At 46.6% G+C, this 16,075-nt stretch overlaps 1 protein-coding gene across 2 annotated transcripts in view; it reads right to left on the reverse strand.

Moving 5' to 3' along the window:
* LOC149339465 (cell adhesion molecule DSCAML1-like) overlaps positions 1-16,075 on the reverse strand; it is a 240,909-nt gene that overhangs the window by 213,570 nt on the left and 11,264 nt on the right. The window contains exon 1 of one of the 2 annotated variants that reach the window (XM_089550483.1): positions 1,423-1,988. The exons of the other annotated variant lie outside the window; for it this stretch is intronic. The gene's annotated coding sequence lies outside the window, so the exon portion shown is untranslated. Of the gene's footprint in view, positions 1-1,422; positions 1,989-16,075 lie in introns of those variants that run through there. 2 annotated transcript variants of the gene reach the window in all.

A 16,075-nucleotide genomic window follows, 5' to 3' on the forward strand; every position in this document is an offset into this window, starting at 1 on the left:
CTGTCATTCAAAAAACATCCCAGCTTATGCTTGGGTACGTGGTCGCAATAAAATTACCAAAACACTTGGATACTTTTCTAAGTTGGGGTGCTTCCAGTTTGTCTGGAGTTGGCTTTTTCAGTCACTTCCTGAGTGTACTTTACAAAAAACAATAGGGGTGTTTTTAAGATATGTCTTAGCCTTTGACGCTACAGTCGTAGACGACAAACTTGTTTTGCCCATAGCCGGAAAAATCTTTCCGTAATCCGGTAGAAAGCTGCACCAATTTTTCTTGTGACTTTTCATCGCTATATTTCTGTTTCCATAACTTGTTCTTGTAGTGAAAGGGTAATGTTGCTGTAACCATATAATAACCAATACTAGCTCTTGACCTGGTTTTTTTAAAGGGTATTGTGACATGCCTCTAGTGCCAGTTATCTTGTTCGATATTCACCACGCCTACTGGATGAAGTAGCACTTATAGGTAACGCAAAATAGGAGCTACATGACAGTAAAAATTTGGTGAACGCTGTTCACTTGAACAGCAAACGAATCGTTTACCAGCTAAGAAACACGCTGTTACTAATGTATGCACGAGCGACGTATAAGTAACGAGCTTTGCTAGTACTCCTACTATGTCGTACGTCAAAGGTACAAGTTGTACTCGAAATCTGCATCATAATTTTTTTCCTGCGAGAATGTTTTTTTCTGTCGGAAGGTACACATCTGCGAGACTTATTTTCAAATTTCTCGTTGTCGAACCAAACACGTGAAGCAGAAAAATATTGCTTGCTATTGCGACGAACATTTTTGCATCTTTCTGCTGGTCTCATGTACTAGTAATGCTGCCCTAATGATGTCACATACACTTACGCATGAACTGGGGCGCTAGTTTATTCTAACCATACGATTGCCGTTAAGATCTGTGTGACATTCGAATTAGTGTTCGTTCGCCCTTTTTTTTTCATTGCTTTTTCAACCATCTCATATCTTGTTCTGTTTCTATTACTTTCTAAGGATTATTTTTCTTTGTGACTTGTACGGAAAGCGAAACTTATTGCGCATTTTTGTCGCAAACTATCTGAACTCTACTCTAAGCACTGCAAACGAATCCAGAAGTAACGGCCGCAATACAATACCTACTGCGAGCAAAACCGTGTACGAAAATACTACCAGGTAAAACCCTAAGCACTGAAAGTATAAAAATCCAAGCTCCTTTGCTGATCTGGCATCGTAAGACCGATGTCTGGCTGCAGTCTTTAAGTTACAACTCAGAATTACCTCACTATTCAGCGTTTCTTCAAGGGCCGGAAGGAAACTTCCAAGTGCACGACTCTCCCGTAAAGGGACCTCGTGGGGACGTTGAAATGATATGTCCCGCTCAGCGTAATGTTGTGTTTATCGCCCCAAATTTCGTGCAAACGCAAAGCATGCAATACCAACCTCTTTGCGGGCAGCAGTGTCCCCAGGAGGTCAGCCGGTCACCGGCCCTCTCGGCAAAACGGTCCGAACAGTACGAGATGACAAAAGTTCACCGGTGCCACAGATGCCAAACTGTTTCGCGCACTTTCACACCGAGACACTAAGCCAAAGGCAGTTTCTCCACCAGAAAAATCAAGACAGCACACAATTCAAGTTTCTGGAGGCGCTCCTTTCTGCGTTCACCGCGGGCACCCAGCCGGCCCGACTACAAGCTCAGAAGTTTTGCTGTCTTGCGTTCCGGTGACGAGGAGACTACGCGAAAGCAGCTCTCCGCCAGTGTATGTCTGTTTCAAAAGCCCGCGTCTCGCTCAGCACATGGCGAGAGGCCACCGATGCCGGTCGTTCCGGCCTTTGCAGCACGGGAGAAGAGCGATCAGAGCGAGCGACCGAAGCGCGCCGCGCGCTCTTCCAAACAAGCGCGCCGTCGACGAGGACGTCGGAGGTCTCCTCCCTCCAGGAGCGCCGGCGACAGTGTAGCCTTCCACTCGCTGGTACACGAGTAGCGCCCCGACTACTACCACCACGCGCTCTTTTCTCCTCCACTTCCTCCTCCTCAGTTTTCGACCCTCCCTACATTTCCTCCTCGTCGCGCGCGCACCCGAGTCAGCGTCGGCGCTGTGCCGATCGCGGCCGAGGACTCCGCTGTGGTGCGTACTCTTCCCCCTACCCTCACCTCAAATCACCCTCTTTCCTTCTGTTCTTCTCTCGGGCCAACGCCAGACACGGTGCGCGCACCGCCGCCCTGGTGTCAAGCCCGCGAATCGCCGCGGTCCGTGATCGCTGGTCCTGAGCGAGCTACTACTGCTATCCTCCTCAACTCTCTCTCTCTCTCTCTCTTCTCTCTCTCTTTGCTTCTCTCTTTCCCTCATCCTGTGGCCGTCCGCGCACGCTCGCGCACCGGACGCCGCGGAACACAAGACGGCAGCGTCGTACCGCGGTGCGTCAGGATCGGCCCGTACCTGTATCGGCTCCGCGATCCCCTCCGCTCTTTACTTTACTAGTTCATTCTTTTCGCTCATTTTTTGCGCAGGCTTTCAACTTTTTCTTGCGCATTATTTTTCTCGTCGGGTGAGCGAGAGAAAGAAAAAAAAGTGCATGAAAGGAGAAACTAGAAAAAAGAAGGGGTTTCCCTCCTTCAGCTGTGCCTGCGTGCGCTTATCTGCGGCACTATACGCGGAGCCGTGATAAACGGTTTATAGGCCGAAACCAAGCGTCGCCGCGCTTTGAGCTGAGAACTCTCCACCGACTCTCTGTCCTCCCTTTTTCTTTTTCTCCGCTTTATTTTTCCTCTCGCTTTCGTCTCATTTCTTTAACGCCTCACGAAACGGCGACTTCGCGCACAAATGTGCGTGTGGAGAAGGTCTACCTACCTTCCCGGATGCTTGCTTACTCTTCTTTTTTTCTTCTTGTCTCTGTTTTTCTCACCGTTACGCTTCCTTATTTTTTCCGGCTTGGCTCTCCTCCCTCCATCGGCGTCGGTTAAGCGATTCAATTTTTAAGTTTCTGCCTGTTCGGTCCACTTGTTTACTTCACTTGGCAAGGAATAAGAAAGAAAGGAAGTGCTATGGAGCCCAGGTTGCCGGGGCAGGGAAGCGGTGCTGCTCTGGCGAGAAAGCCGAGGGACAGACGGAAGTCGGGTTCGCCGCGCGCGCGTTTCTCGGGGATTCGTCCCAGCCTAGCTTGCGGGGCGATAAGCGAAGAGGAGCGGGAGTGTTGTAAGGGGGAGGGGGGTGAGTTTGAGATTTATCGGGTTTCTTCGTTATTATTTCCAGTCCGCGAAAACTGGTGGGCAGGGGGAGACCCTCGTGCGTGCGTTCGTCTACGGCGTCAGTAGGGTCTACTAGTGTTTCACTGGCTTCGCGGTGCTCGAAAGAAAATCGCGGGAGTGATTTTTTTACGCCCCCCTGGTTTGGTTTCGTTTCGGACCCTGGGTGCTACGAGGGTAAAGAATCTAGCGAAAGAGAATCCGCGCCATGACGCCGGGTTTTCTGCTACCTAGGCCCAAGAGCAGCTGGTATGCTTTTTTTTTCTGTAGCTATTTTTTTAAACGAGGGGTTCAGTTTTGAGCGCCATCGGAACCAGAAAGCTAAATGCAAGTAAGCTAGAACTAAAGCTTAAAACAAGGAGAACGTGTACTGCCCGTTAACTTCACTGGACAGCGCGCTTCGGACACGAGATACTGCCTTTGTGGGTGGAGCCGGTGCTTGTACAGTTGGCGCTCTGTGTCCTGAAACAGGAAAAGTGCTTTAAAGATTGGCCTTCGGGCTTTGAAAATCTGATCAACGTGGCGCCGCTTAAAGCCATATGCAATTACAAGAAAATGCCGGCAGAAACTGACAGCGCATCTGTTTTAAAGAGGTGAACGTGACTTTCGGATTGGTTGTCTTTGTTAGTAACGGATCTTCCATCCCCCTACCTCAACAATGATTTTTGCTCATGTACTCTCAGCAACGAATGAAACGCGAACAAGTAATGTGAGCCGCCAACATAAAAAATACCAACATACTAGCTCCTGAAAGCAACTACAAGCCAGGTTGATTAACACTTCTGAAGGATTGTGATCGTGCCTTTGAAGTGAAATTACTCTCCGCTAAGATTGAGCTTTTCCTGATTAAAAGCTTCTTATTTTGCTGTTCGTGGCCCAATTCTTTTGTTCCCGTTTGATTTCTTGCTGATAGTACAATTAATTACAAAACGCATGAACTTCAATTTAAAAAAGTTGAGTATTTAAAAATTTTTGAGACAATCAATCATATTATACGTGTGCCTCCAATCATGGCAAATGTACACTTTGGACTCCCCAAGTCGCCTTTTTGTCCCTATGAGACAAACCGCTTGAAATCACCATTTTCAGCTGCTGCCATTGCCTTTCCTGCCGACACTCTTCGTACAATATTTATAGCTGTTTTTATCAGATAATAGATAAAAAAATAAGTCGTGGAGAAAAAATGTTATCAGACTTTCTGCCATCCCTTCGGGACAATGTTAGTAGCTTTGGCGAAAAAAAAAAAGCTTTAATGGTGCAGAATTTGCTTCGCCGCAGCACTACTCAGCTATGCGTGCGGCACGCTTTACAGCGTAGGTTACCTCTACAAGGAGAAACGCGAGAAGATAAGCACACCTCAATTCGGTCGGTTAGCCAGCTACGCAAATGATAAGATAGCGAAGTTAAGAACTAAGAAGCGCAATCAAGAAAAACAGTACGCTTATGATTAAATAGTATATGCTTAAATAGCTTTCGGTGATTGAGTTAGTGAAGAGCATTGATAAAGAGGAGTAACTCTTTATTCAATTGACAAGAGTCGGAACTGCGGTCAGTAAGTCAGAATGAGGCTGAGCGAATGAAAAAAAAAACCAAAAAAACAACACAGTACGCATTCAGTGGGTAGCATGCAGAAGCAAGAGCGAGAGCTCTAAACAAAAGACGTTATCATGCGAACGGGAGTGCATAAAACACGAAACGTCATGTCTTCCAATAGCACAGAACCAAACCAAAGCGATCGACTTAACCAGCTTGCATAACGGAAGCAGGACGTGAACTTACAAAGGTTGTGTAGATATCCCACAACTAATCTACCCGGCCGCCAGATCCACTAAGGGTTATTGATGAGTAGCTAGCAGAATCATAATGTAATTTAAGCAAGTCTCGCTGCTGTGGTGGTGTTCGCTCCTATCAATACATCGACAAGTAGCATCGCCCTATATATATTTCGAACTTCGTTAGAAGAGGAAAAAAATCATATGAAATGATCAAACTTAGCGAGGACTTCGTTAGGGAATTCATTTATGGTGATATTTATTAGTGAAGCGGGTGGCGTTTCGACCCCTGGGGCCCGGCACTTTTCTCCACCACAGTACAACGAGCAAGATCTCAGCGACCATACCTGCGAGACGGCCAGAATGTACTACCTTCAGTTCAGCCTTTGTAAGCTAGTTTCAAAGTTATTATTTATAATGATTTTCCTAGTGTAGTGCACGGAATATTCGGTAATACTTTTCACCCTGGCATAGTTCGCTCGTCTCCTCATCATCCTTCTCGCGACCTCCCTCTGAAACACCTGTAAACTGTCGTTTTGGTATGAATTATAAAGGCCACAAAGATAGTGCAGCTTCCCTGAGGTAGCCGAACAGAAGCGCCAAGAAGCCTTTGAACGTACGCGATGGTAGCGACAACGTACAAAGGAGCCTACACAGGAAATAGCGAATAAGGATCAGTGTCGTACTTTCACGTCTTAAGAAACCATCGGGCTCTACTGCAGCAACTACAAGGCATATGTAAATTGCCGTGCCAGCTGTGTCGTTTCACGTACACATACATGGGTGCTCATTAACGCATTTTAGTGCAAGATAGGTGGGAAAAGGTAGTCTGGTTGTCTCAGCGCGCGTCAATTTTCTCGGCCGAATGTTATGGCATTTCCGTGGCTGTAGCAAAAATAGTCTAAAAGAACATTCAAAACAGCATCATCTACACGGACGCGCTCAGTGTAATCACAGCACTGCACTGCAAAATGTAAGAGAACCTTTAATAGGAGGTATAGTACAAAACATATTAAGCACTGAAACACTGACATGAAGTTAAGTTCTGCCGGGTAACAAGCCATCTTGGAATTAGTGGCAACGAGAGAGCTGATGCATGCGCTGCTAAAGCGTGCCTTAAGGAACTCAGGACTGTAAATACACCCATGCAAATTGCATAAAGTAAGTAAAAAATAAACTAAAAGAACTATCACAGTCTACATGGAATACTGAAGAAAATAGCAAACTACATTAAGTAAAACTCATTCTGTGAGAATGGAAATCATGCAGGCATCAGGAATGTTTTTTAGAGGTAATTTTATGCCGCATACGCATCGGACGCATATACCCAACAATTAACTTTCTACTGACAAAAGATAAACCTCTGCGTGAGAAATGTGGAGGTGAGCTCACAGTAAATCGCATTTTATTTTCGTGCACAGAACTGGAGCGGCCAAGTAAAAAAATATTAAGGCGGAAGCCTTTAATGTCTCATCGTTGTAAGCAGCAGTTGTCGACAGAAAATGTCACGCTTTTCAATTGGTGGAAACGGTCGTGACGTCACAGTGCGCGAATTTCAAACGGGGCCAATTGCACTTTGGCTAGTAGCCATACAACCAATTGAAGGGATCGTATAGTGATGCTCCAAGTAAGTGGGACTGAGCTTAGTTAATTCCTTAATTACCCAATTTAGCCTAATTAGCTTTACTAGTCAGGCCATATAAATAAATAAAAGCGATTAAGAAATTGGTCGAGCTCAGGAATCGAATCCCGGTCTTCGGCGTGTGAGACGAGCACGCTATCCACTCCGCCATGCCAGCTCGATGGTTTGGAATGAACAAAGGCGCGTCTAGTGAATACGGTGTCTTCACTCACTCTCATCCTCCTCCATTCCCTTCCGGCGAGGTTTAGGTGTCCACTGACAAATGAGAGACAGATACATTTCCTTTCCTCAAAAACCAATTTACCGACGAGCGAGGCGTAGAACCGAATGGGCGATGGCGTTCTATGGACTCCTTGGCAGCGTTGCAAGACGTTGTCGCGTTCCACTCTTAGGGGCGAAGCTTAACATCTTAACCACACATCAGTGACCACACTTTAGGTCAAAAAAGTGCCCCCCTGAATTTTGACGGGTGTCCACCGAGATATGTGAGACAGTTACTGCGTAATTTCCTTTCCTCAAATACAATTTTCATTTTCTTCATTACGGCTCCTCTTTATCTATCTTCTTTCACTCCCACCTCCCTTCCTCTACGGTGCGGTTCAGGTGTCCACCGAGATGACAGAGAATTACTGCGCCATTTCGTTTCGTCAAAAAGCGTTGTGTTCAAATGGCAAGGCATCGCGCCGAACGGGTGGTGGCGTTCCGTAGACTCCCTGGCAGCGCTACAACGCGCTGTCGCGTTCCACTCCTAAAGGCGAAGCTTAAGCGTCATTAATTAACAGTTAATTAGAATTCAGGCATTAATCAGTAATTAACAATTAATTAGTAATTTGCCATCACTTAGTAATTAGTACTCAAATATATGTGACGCCACCAGTGCCACAGAAACAGCGAAGGTGGTGCGGAAAACGCTTCCGCCTCTACCCACTTTAGACAGTCAAAGTGCCCCCTGAATTTTTTTTCCTGTATTTTACAATGAACACATTCGCTTACAGCCCAATTTACTTTTAGGAGATAATCCACTTGTAGATATTTAGTCTGTTTCTAGATTCCTGAAAGAAGCGGCGATCTTGTACAAACTCTAATATTACAAGAACTATGAACTCTAAAAATTCTTACCCTATGCTTTGACGCCTTTCGTGAAGCATCTCCTCAATCTCCTCAGGCCCGAGAAGAAGGCTGAGGGTTTTATTTGATTTGTTGGGTTCCTCAGAGTCCTTGTCCGGACAAGGACTGTCGCTCTGGGCACCCACTTTTTGAAATAAATAATACCATGTGTTTGGGGCATGATGGTCTGAGTTTCTTATGCACCATAAAACCCAATACAATGCAATACAATATAATACAATGAAATTGAATGCAATGCAATAAACTACAATACAATACAAGGCAGTACAATACAATACAATACAATACAATACAATACAATACTATAAAATACAGTGCAATGCAATGCAATGCAATACAACAAAAATGCAATAAATGCACTTTAACCTTCTTTCCTACTGGCGGTATGCCTAAAATATCGTGCTCTGTCGATTGAGCGTTGTCCCGGCTGGCGAGTTGCGCGTTCGGCATTAAAAGGTGTATTGCTTGTACTATCCCTTTTGCCGAAGCTCATGCGACATTTTCACAACTACGGTTTCGCAGTGATAACTGGAGCTCTCGCTGTTATGTTATTTTTATTTCTTTTTAGGGCTGCAGGGCACTAACGGCCGACATAACTGTTTCCATTTTGTGACTATGGCGGTTCGAGATGGGTAATATTAAGCATGAAATGCTTTTAGCTCCCGTTGTCGGCAGTGTGGTGACGTCACGCCGAGACCGAGAGCCATCATCCGGGCACTGAATTCCAGTCATCCGGGCACTGAAATCCACTCATCCGGGCACTGAATTCCAGTCATCCGGGCACTGAAATCCACTCATCCGGGCACTGAATTCCAGTCATCCGGGCTCTGAAACGAGAACATCCGGGCACCGTACGAGACTTAACGAGATTTAACGAGACTCTCTAAGCCCTCCTACGCGACCGGCATGCAAGCGCCGGATGGTCTCCAAATGAGACAAAAAATAACTGCTGCCAGTGCCTTCTCAATGTTTATCAAGATATCAGTGGAGCTGTGGGTTTGATAATGCACGGAATTATAATTTCCGATTTCTAATAACGCGTGCAAAAAGCACATAAATGCCACGTTACACTTCGTTGTCATACGTGATCCGGGGGAGAAGCGCTGCGTTCAAAGGGCAAGGCATCGCGCCGAACGGGTGGTGGCGTTCCTCCCTTCCTTTACGGTGCGGTTCGGGTGTCCACCGAGATGGCAGAGAATTACTGCGCCATTTCCTTTCCTCAAAAAACCTTGCGTTCAAATGGCAAGGCATTGCGCTGAACGGGTGGTGGCGTTCCTCCCTTCCTGTACGGTGCGGTTCGGGTGTCCACTGAGATGACATTAGGCCCGTAAACATTTCATGCTTACTCTACTCTCGTTTACGGGAGAGGCAGAGATTTTTTTAGTTTTCTTTTGGCTGCCCGAACTAATGCCTGTCATAAGCGTTATACGATAGCGGTAGGGCTGCATGATTTGGTATTTTTAGTTTTTTAGCTTTTGCGCTGGATGGCTGCTGCGTGACAATGTATGTTTGTGTTTGCACGGAATAAGTCGACTTGCGTGCTGACATAACTTTCCTGGCAGAAAAAATAAACGTAATTATCTGACCGCCCAAAAAAAGGCAGCTTAGGAATGCTGTGTTCCTGTGTATTAAAAGCAGAGCATCTCCAATATTCTCGTTGTATCTACAAAACGTTATTTTTCTGCGTATGCGAGGACTGCACTCACCTCTATCTGCACGTGGCAGCGGTGGTGGCTTGGCTCGAGCCAGTAGCATGCCCGTGCAATTTCCTTTTCATCCTTCTCTCAGTCACAACAACAACAACAACAACTGCAACTATTCGCTGTTAGCGGCTTGGAGCGAGAAAGCATTAAGAAAATGGTGAGAGAACGGTTCGTAAAGAAGTTGCGCTGTACGAGTAAAACAAACATAGCTAATTTGTGTACATTGTTTCATTCGGTCAGTCTTTGTTGGTGACATACCGATACGATGGTCGTTGATGATTGTAGGCATGTTGAAGAAAGGGAGGATAAGTTCTTCTTGCAAGACTGTGCATAGTTTGCGTAATTACGCAACATGCTAGTGAGGAAAGGTGGCCGCTACAAAATGAGCACGAAATCAAACATCAGACTACAACACATACTTAACGAACGCCTGCAAGCCCAGCGGATGCGAGGAGGCGCTAACCTTAGCTGCTATCTCCTTCATCAGAATAGAGCCAGCGCCAAGCTAAATTTTGCCCGCTGTCCCTAACCCTTCCCCTCCAATATCCCTTTGACTCTCCCGTCTCCCTTTACTACTCTTTGAGCCGTCACCCTTGTGAGAAAGCTCAGTGACCCAACAAAACCTCTTCCCGCGCAAATCTTCCATGGGGTGGGGGGGTCGCGTGTCGCGTGATGAGCATTTACAGGAGGCTTATTACGTTTAAATTGCCTTTTTCGCCTCCTCATCGAAGCCAGGGAAGAACTGACCCTTCGGAGGCAGGGGCAGGTGGGCACGCCAATAGACGCACCCGTTCACTTTTTGCAAACGTTTATTCGTCGAGAGCTCGAAGCAGTGCGCTTTCTCCAGAATGCAAGCTAGAGTGTAAAGGCGTCCCTCTAGGTGTCCTCCTGTCCCGACGAAAACGAGTGAGACAAAGCGCTTCCCTTCGCGTATTATCACCTTGGAGTGTACCTAGCCCTCACTACACGGAGACTGCGTCGTAGAAAGCGCCTTTCCTTTAAGCGGCTGGCGGATGCGCCAGAGTCTTGTAAGTGAAGGTGTGTAGGTATTTCTACATATTAAGCATTGCTTCAGAGGGAATAGCAATTTTCAAAGCGGCAGCCGTGCTAGGGTACAGTGTTAGATTGTTTGAGGTAACCGAAACTGTTTTAGCAGTCGTTCCTGCTATACTGCCTACTGACGACACGTTGTTTTGTATTCACCGTGAAACAATGGACAGGGAATCGCGCCCAAACGTTAAACAGCTTGCAAGTTCTGTGAGGCCAATCTACATGAGCGAACTATCTTTCTTTCAGTCGGTCTATCGAGGATATATAGAGGATGAGTTCTGAGTTACATGGGTATCAACTTACTTACTTACCTCTCCACCTTTCCCTCATTAAATTCCTTTCTCTCTCTTAGACCGAGCACAAGTGCGGAAAAAGTACAGCAAAGCCTGTCTGAATGTTCTTCCCTCTTTCTGTCTACAGAAAATTTGGGTCGATAGTCGTGCGCGTGTGCATCAGTGCAGCTGGTATGGTCGCGTATGAGAACACGGAAACTTTCGATTAATGCTGATGTAGTCTTAAAACAATGAAGCGGGTTCGGTATGCTTCTATTCACGTCTCCCGATTGTCGTTTTCTAACGCTGTGATTTTTTTTTCTCAGCTACAATCACAAACCTGTTTCTTTTTTTGCATATAATAAATCAAACGCAGGCCTGAACTCTTTCAATCTCAGCCGTTGGCTTCGGCTCGGCGATTGCAAATAACAAGGCGCCTCGTACGACGACGTCTCGACCGAGGCAACTAAGGTACCAAAAATATTTACGCTATCTAATATACCGAGCCATTGCTACAATTTGCTGCATATTGCGGAGTTCTCACGTCTTACTAGATGGTTGGATGAGTTAATTAGAGAGAGCAGTTAGATGCGACAGGCTTCCGGTGTGTGCTCACGGTCGATTCGCAGCGAGCGCGAGTTGGCTGGCACGTACGCGACGTATGACATCACGTGGTAACACGGCTGCTGCTGTGCCTTGGTGTAGATGCATCGGCAGGATGCCGACACGAGCTTTGGGCCTGGCGCCGCGGCATACGTGACGCCCAGATGGGACCTGCTAGCGAAAGGTCAAACGCAACACACATTTAGGCTTAATGGTTGTCCCTGCACGCTTTTAACACTTGCAGCACGTGTTAGCGGAGCAGAATGCGTCGAACATGTCGTCTGCGTTTGCGTCACGTGGCTGTCTATTAGGTGGGAACCATGGCACCGAATAAAAGCTGCATAACTTTCCTCTGTTGCAGTATGGCGGCACTAAGGTGTAAATGAATGTAAATAGTATTGCCCCGAACCTCCACCAAGGATGTTACGGGGAAATACTATTTACATTTATTTACAAGTGGTAGGGGTTTAGAATGAATAGTTCCTAGCAGGGAACACCAACGCGAACAGGGAGACCCATCAACCTCTTCGACTTCGTTCTTCCCTCTCACGCGGGAGGCCACTTCGTCTTCCACTTCCACTTCGCCGTAACAGTGCTAATGAGTAAGTGCCCCCCCCCCCCCCCTACTTAAAAAAAAAAATCTACTCCACATTTGAGAAAAGAACTGCCGAATGGGTCCATGAAATAGTAATAAACAACCTCCCGTTTGATATATCAATATTTAACATTCCGCCACTTCCAACACGAAGCCCCACGTACGGCAATTTTAACTTGCCAGTGAAAAGAAATGTATATGGAGAGCGTCTCCTAGATTTTACAGGCGTAAAAATTTTGAATAACCTACCACATGACCTAAAGACTACCTACAACTTTTCTTTTGGAATAAAAAATTATTACCTTGAAAACAATGACACACTTTGAGTTCATACTTTCATTTTTTACTAGTCGTCTTAGATATTTGCCTGATATTATTTGCATGTAGCCGAATACTGATACCTTGATTTATTCATAAATTTATACATTTTCTTCTATTGCAAAAATGCTTTGTAATTAAAAAGTGTGTGCGGAAATCTGTTTATCCTCCTCTCGTGTGTTGTTCCTTTTTGATGCCTTGTATAGACTTACCAGCTATTTTCCCGTAGCTTTTTGTGATGCCTTAATTCTTCTGTAAGTTCTACGCGTTTTGTTTGATCTGTAAGTTTTTAGTTTATATAACCTGTAATATATGTGTTTCTTTTGTTGATGTTCTTAAAAGTGTTGAGAGTGATGTATAGCCTTCTTTATACCAACTTACTCTGTCTTTATTTGGTATATTGTTGCCTGCATGCTTGTATACCTTTTTCTATTGGACCCATTACTAACCGTTGGGTATGGGTCCGAGCAGTGTTTGCGTACATTTGTAAATCAACAAAGATCAATAAATAAGTGAATGAATGAATGCAGCATAAGTCTAACATCTATCCTCTACGCATTGGGAAAGCGACATGGGTGTTCAATTCGGGCACTAAGTAAATGACGAAATAAAAATATTTCGGATATAATATTGTATGTTTTTGTTGTAACTTTAACGAGCTAATTCGCAGAAATTTTACCTGGGACAAAAATTGTTTCGGTACTTCCAATTGATTGCCGTAAAACAAACTCAGAACCTCGCTTTATTGATGGAAATTGCGCCTGTGCGCTGGACGTAGAAAAATATGCACCATATCTTAAAATGCTTTCGCGCCTAAAATGTGGTAGGTCCAGTCTTGTTTCCCGTGGGCGAACGCAATTTATACGGTTATGTTATATTTGCCTCTAGAAGACTGAGCGTCTTTATTCGCTGTCCAGCGCTCGCACACTTAATTTACCTAATTTGGGATGTTTCATCCATCTGCCGAAAATCTAGTGCCAGTAACTTTATCCAGAAATTCGGCGAGACTTATGTTGAGGTTGAGGTTGAGGTTCCGGTTTTATTTCTTTCTGGCTTTATTTCTGCCTGGTTTACATTTGAGATTGAGTCTAACTTTTTTCCAGATTGCCTTTGTTTATGGAGGCTTTATTTCTGATTGGCATAACGACTCTCGTTGTGCCAGTCGCTGCCGGGAACCCTAAGTAATTAAAACACTTTTCTCCGAGTTATAAAAAAACGATTGAGAAAGGTTAAACATGCATCTGGCGTGAAGTAAGTCATCATGTCAATAATATTGGTCATGGATTTCATACGCCCAGTTTAAGTTAGGTTTCTGCCATAACAATTGTCTGTGTTTGCCCTACAAACTTACCGTAGGAGGAGGAACAAAATTACCCTAGGAAGGAACACGTAATTCAAAACTATATATCTTCAAGCGAGATGTAGTTGAACGGAACGTACGCCGCTTGTTCGCAGAGTTCAAAGCAGAGCATTACCGTATTCCTCAAACTTTATGGCCAAATGTTTTCAATATCATAGTGCGCATTATTATTCTAACTGTATTTGTCCATTCCCCAAGTAGACCTAAGTTTTAGCTCATTTTCGTCGAAGCACTTACAGCAACTTAAGTTTCACACGGGCTGCAACTGCGAGTCTGATTTACTCACTTGGGCGTTGCGATTCTCGCTGTTTCTATAACTGACGACTTGTTCTTCTGGAAGATTAACATGCCGTGAATGAAAGGAAAAATAAAATAGAAGAAACGATGAAAATAAAACCCGCCGAGGCTTCTGCCTCGAGTCGCTAAAACCAACGTTACCAGATTACCTAGATTAGAAAACGGCGTTAACATGGCGGTTCTATCGCAACAAGAGAAGTTGGCTCGAAGCGCATTTATGTTTCTGTCGTGTCCGGTCGCTGTGTTGAATGCAGCGAAAGACGCACACGGTACTTTAAGACTTCGTTTATTTAAAGCCGATGAGGGTGCGACCAGCGTCGACCGAGGCAGGAGCCGAACTGGCCGCCCGAAGAAAGGGGGGAGTGGAGAAGCGTCCACGGCAGGGAGTGGCTTCCCAGAACAGGAGGAGGGTGCGGGGGCGCACCGTGGGGGGGCATCCGGCGACAGCGTGCGACGAGGGGCAAGCGGTCGTTAGGAGGAGGATGCGAGTGGTCGTTAGGAGGAGGATTGAGTGGTCGTTAGGAGGAGGATGCGAACTGTCGTTAGGAGGAGGACGCGGGGGCGCACACACACAAAAGCAATAAGGGGACACAACACTTCCTTCCCCCTTAGAAAGTTGCCTGGTATCGTGCAGGGGGTCGGCGCTCACGCGTGGAGGCGCGCTGGCTTTGTGCGCTCGGGGGAGAAACACTTGTAGGCTGGCTGTTGTTCGCTGTGTCTCCTGGGTCTGTCCTGGGCGAAGTCTCTTCTTCCGGGAAGAGGTGCCAGGCTATGTGGGAAAATGGTGCACGTGTTCTCTCCGCTGGCGGACAGCTCTCAGACGGCGTCGTAAATCTACGCAGCTGGTTGAGATGTCGGCGTGCTACTGTGCCATGTATGTTGACGAGCCAAGAGCGCAGGCCTATGCGTCTGACAATTGTAGCTTCCTCCCAGCGTGGCTTTTTCAGAAACTGTCGGGCGAGGACGCGCTGCCCCTCATTAAGCGTGCCGCAGCGCGGAATTGCTTTTTCTTCCCGGAACGTCTCTGCCTTTGGCTCGGGGAGGATGGCTGTGAGCTGGGTTCGCATTTCACGCTCGAACATCATTTTCGAGGGGGTCTCGCCTGTTGTGCTCTGAACCGTCGTGTGCTGCTTGAAGAGAAAGCGCGCAAGGCGGCGCTGCAGCGAGCCTGTCTGATCTCTTTCAAGGGCGCGTTTTAGCTCGGCTACGTAGCGCTCGGCTTGTCCGTTTGTCGCTGGGTGGTAGGGGGCCGATGTAACTGATGAGATCCCGTTGTCGCGATAAAACTTGAGGATCTCCGCAGACACAAACGGTGTTCCGTTGTCCGACACTACCTTGCGCGGCAGGCCGAACGTTGCAAATAGTGATCGGAGGTTGTCAATGACTGCTGCCGAAGTCGTCTGTCCCATTTGCCTTATCTCAAGCCACTTTGTGTAGGCATCTACGACCACAAGGAAAGTGCAGCCCTCAATTGGTCCTGCAAAATCAATGTGCAGTGTGTGCCATGGTGTGTCTGGCTTTTCCCATTCTGGGACAGGAGCTTTCGGCGGGGCGCTCCGGCTGCTCTGGCAAGGCTTGCATTCTCGCACCACTGTTTCGATGTCGTTGTCAATGCCAGGCCACCACATGTAGCTTCTGGCACACTTTTTCATTGCAACGATGCCCCGATGTCCGGCGTGGATGAGAGACATAGCTTGTGCGCGTAGTTCTCTCGGCATCACAACTCGGGACCCAAATATGATGCAGCCGCGATGGGTGCTCAACTCTGTAGCTCGCCTGCGGTAAGCGTCGAAGTTGTCCCCTTTGAGTTTATGCACGTTGCCTTGTTGAACAGCTGTGTAAACTAGCCGGAGAGCTGCGCACTTCTGCGTAGATGCTGCAACTGTGCCTGCTGTAAGCGGAGGTTCTGGCAGTGCTTCGAACATCAGAACGTCTCCTGGTGGAAATGGTTCGTCAACAGTTGCGTCTAGTGGCAGACGGCTTAGCGCATCGGCGTTTTGATGTTTACTCCCATTGCGGTAGACCAGAGCGTAGTCGTACGCTGAGAGTTTGATGGAATGCTGCGTCGGCTCGATGACACCTTGCTGCTCCAGTTTGTCCAACTCTTTT

The sequence above is a fragment of the Amblyomma mixtum genome, chromosome 6, assembly GCF_055824585.1.
Source record: "Amblyomma mixtum isolate Tamu chromosome 6, ASM5582458v1, whole genome shotgun sequence".
Classification (NCBI taxonomy): Eukaryota; Metazoa; Arthropoda; class Arachnida; order Ixodida; family Ixodidae; genus Amblyomma; species Amblyomma mixtum.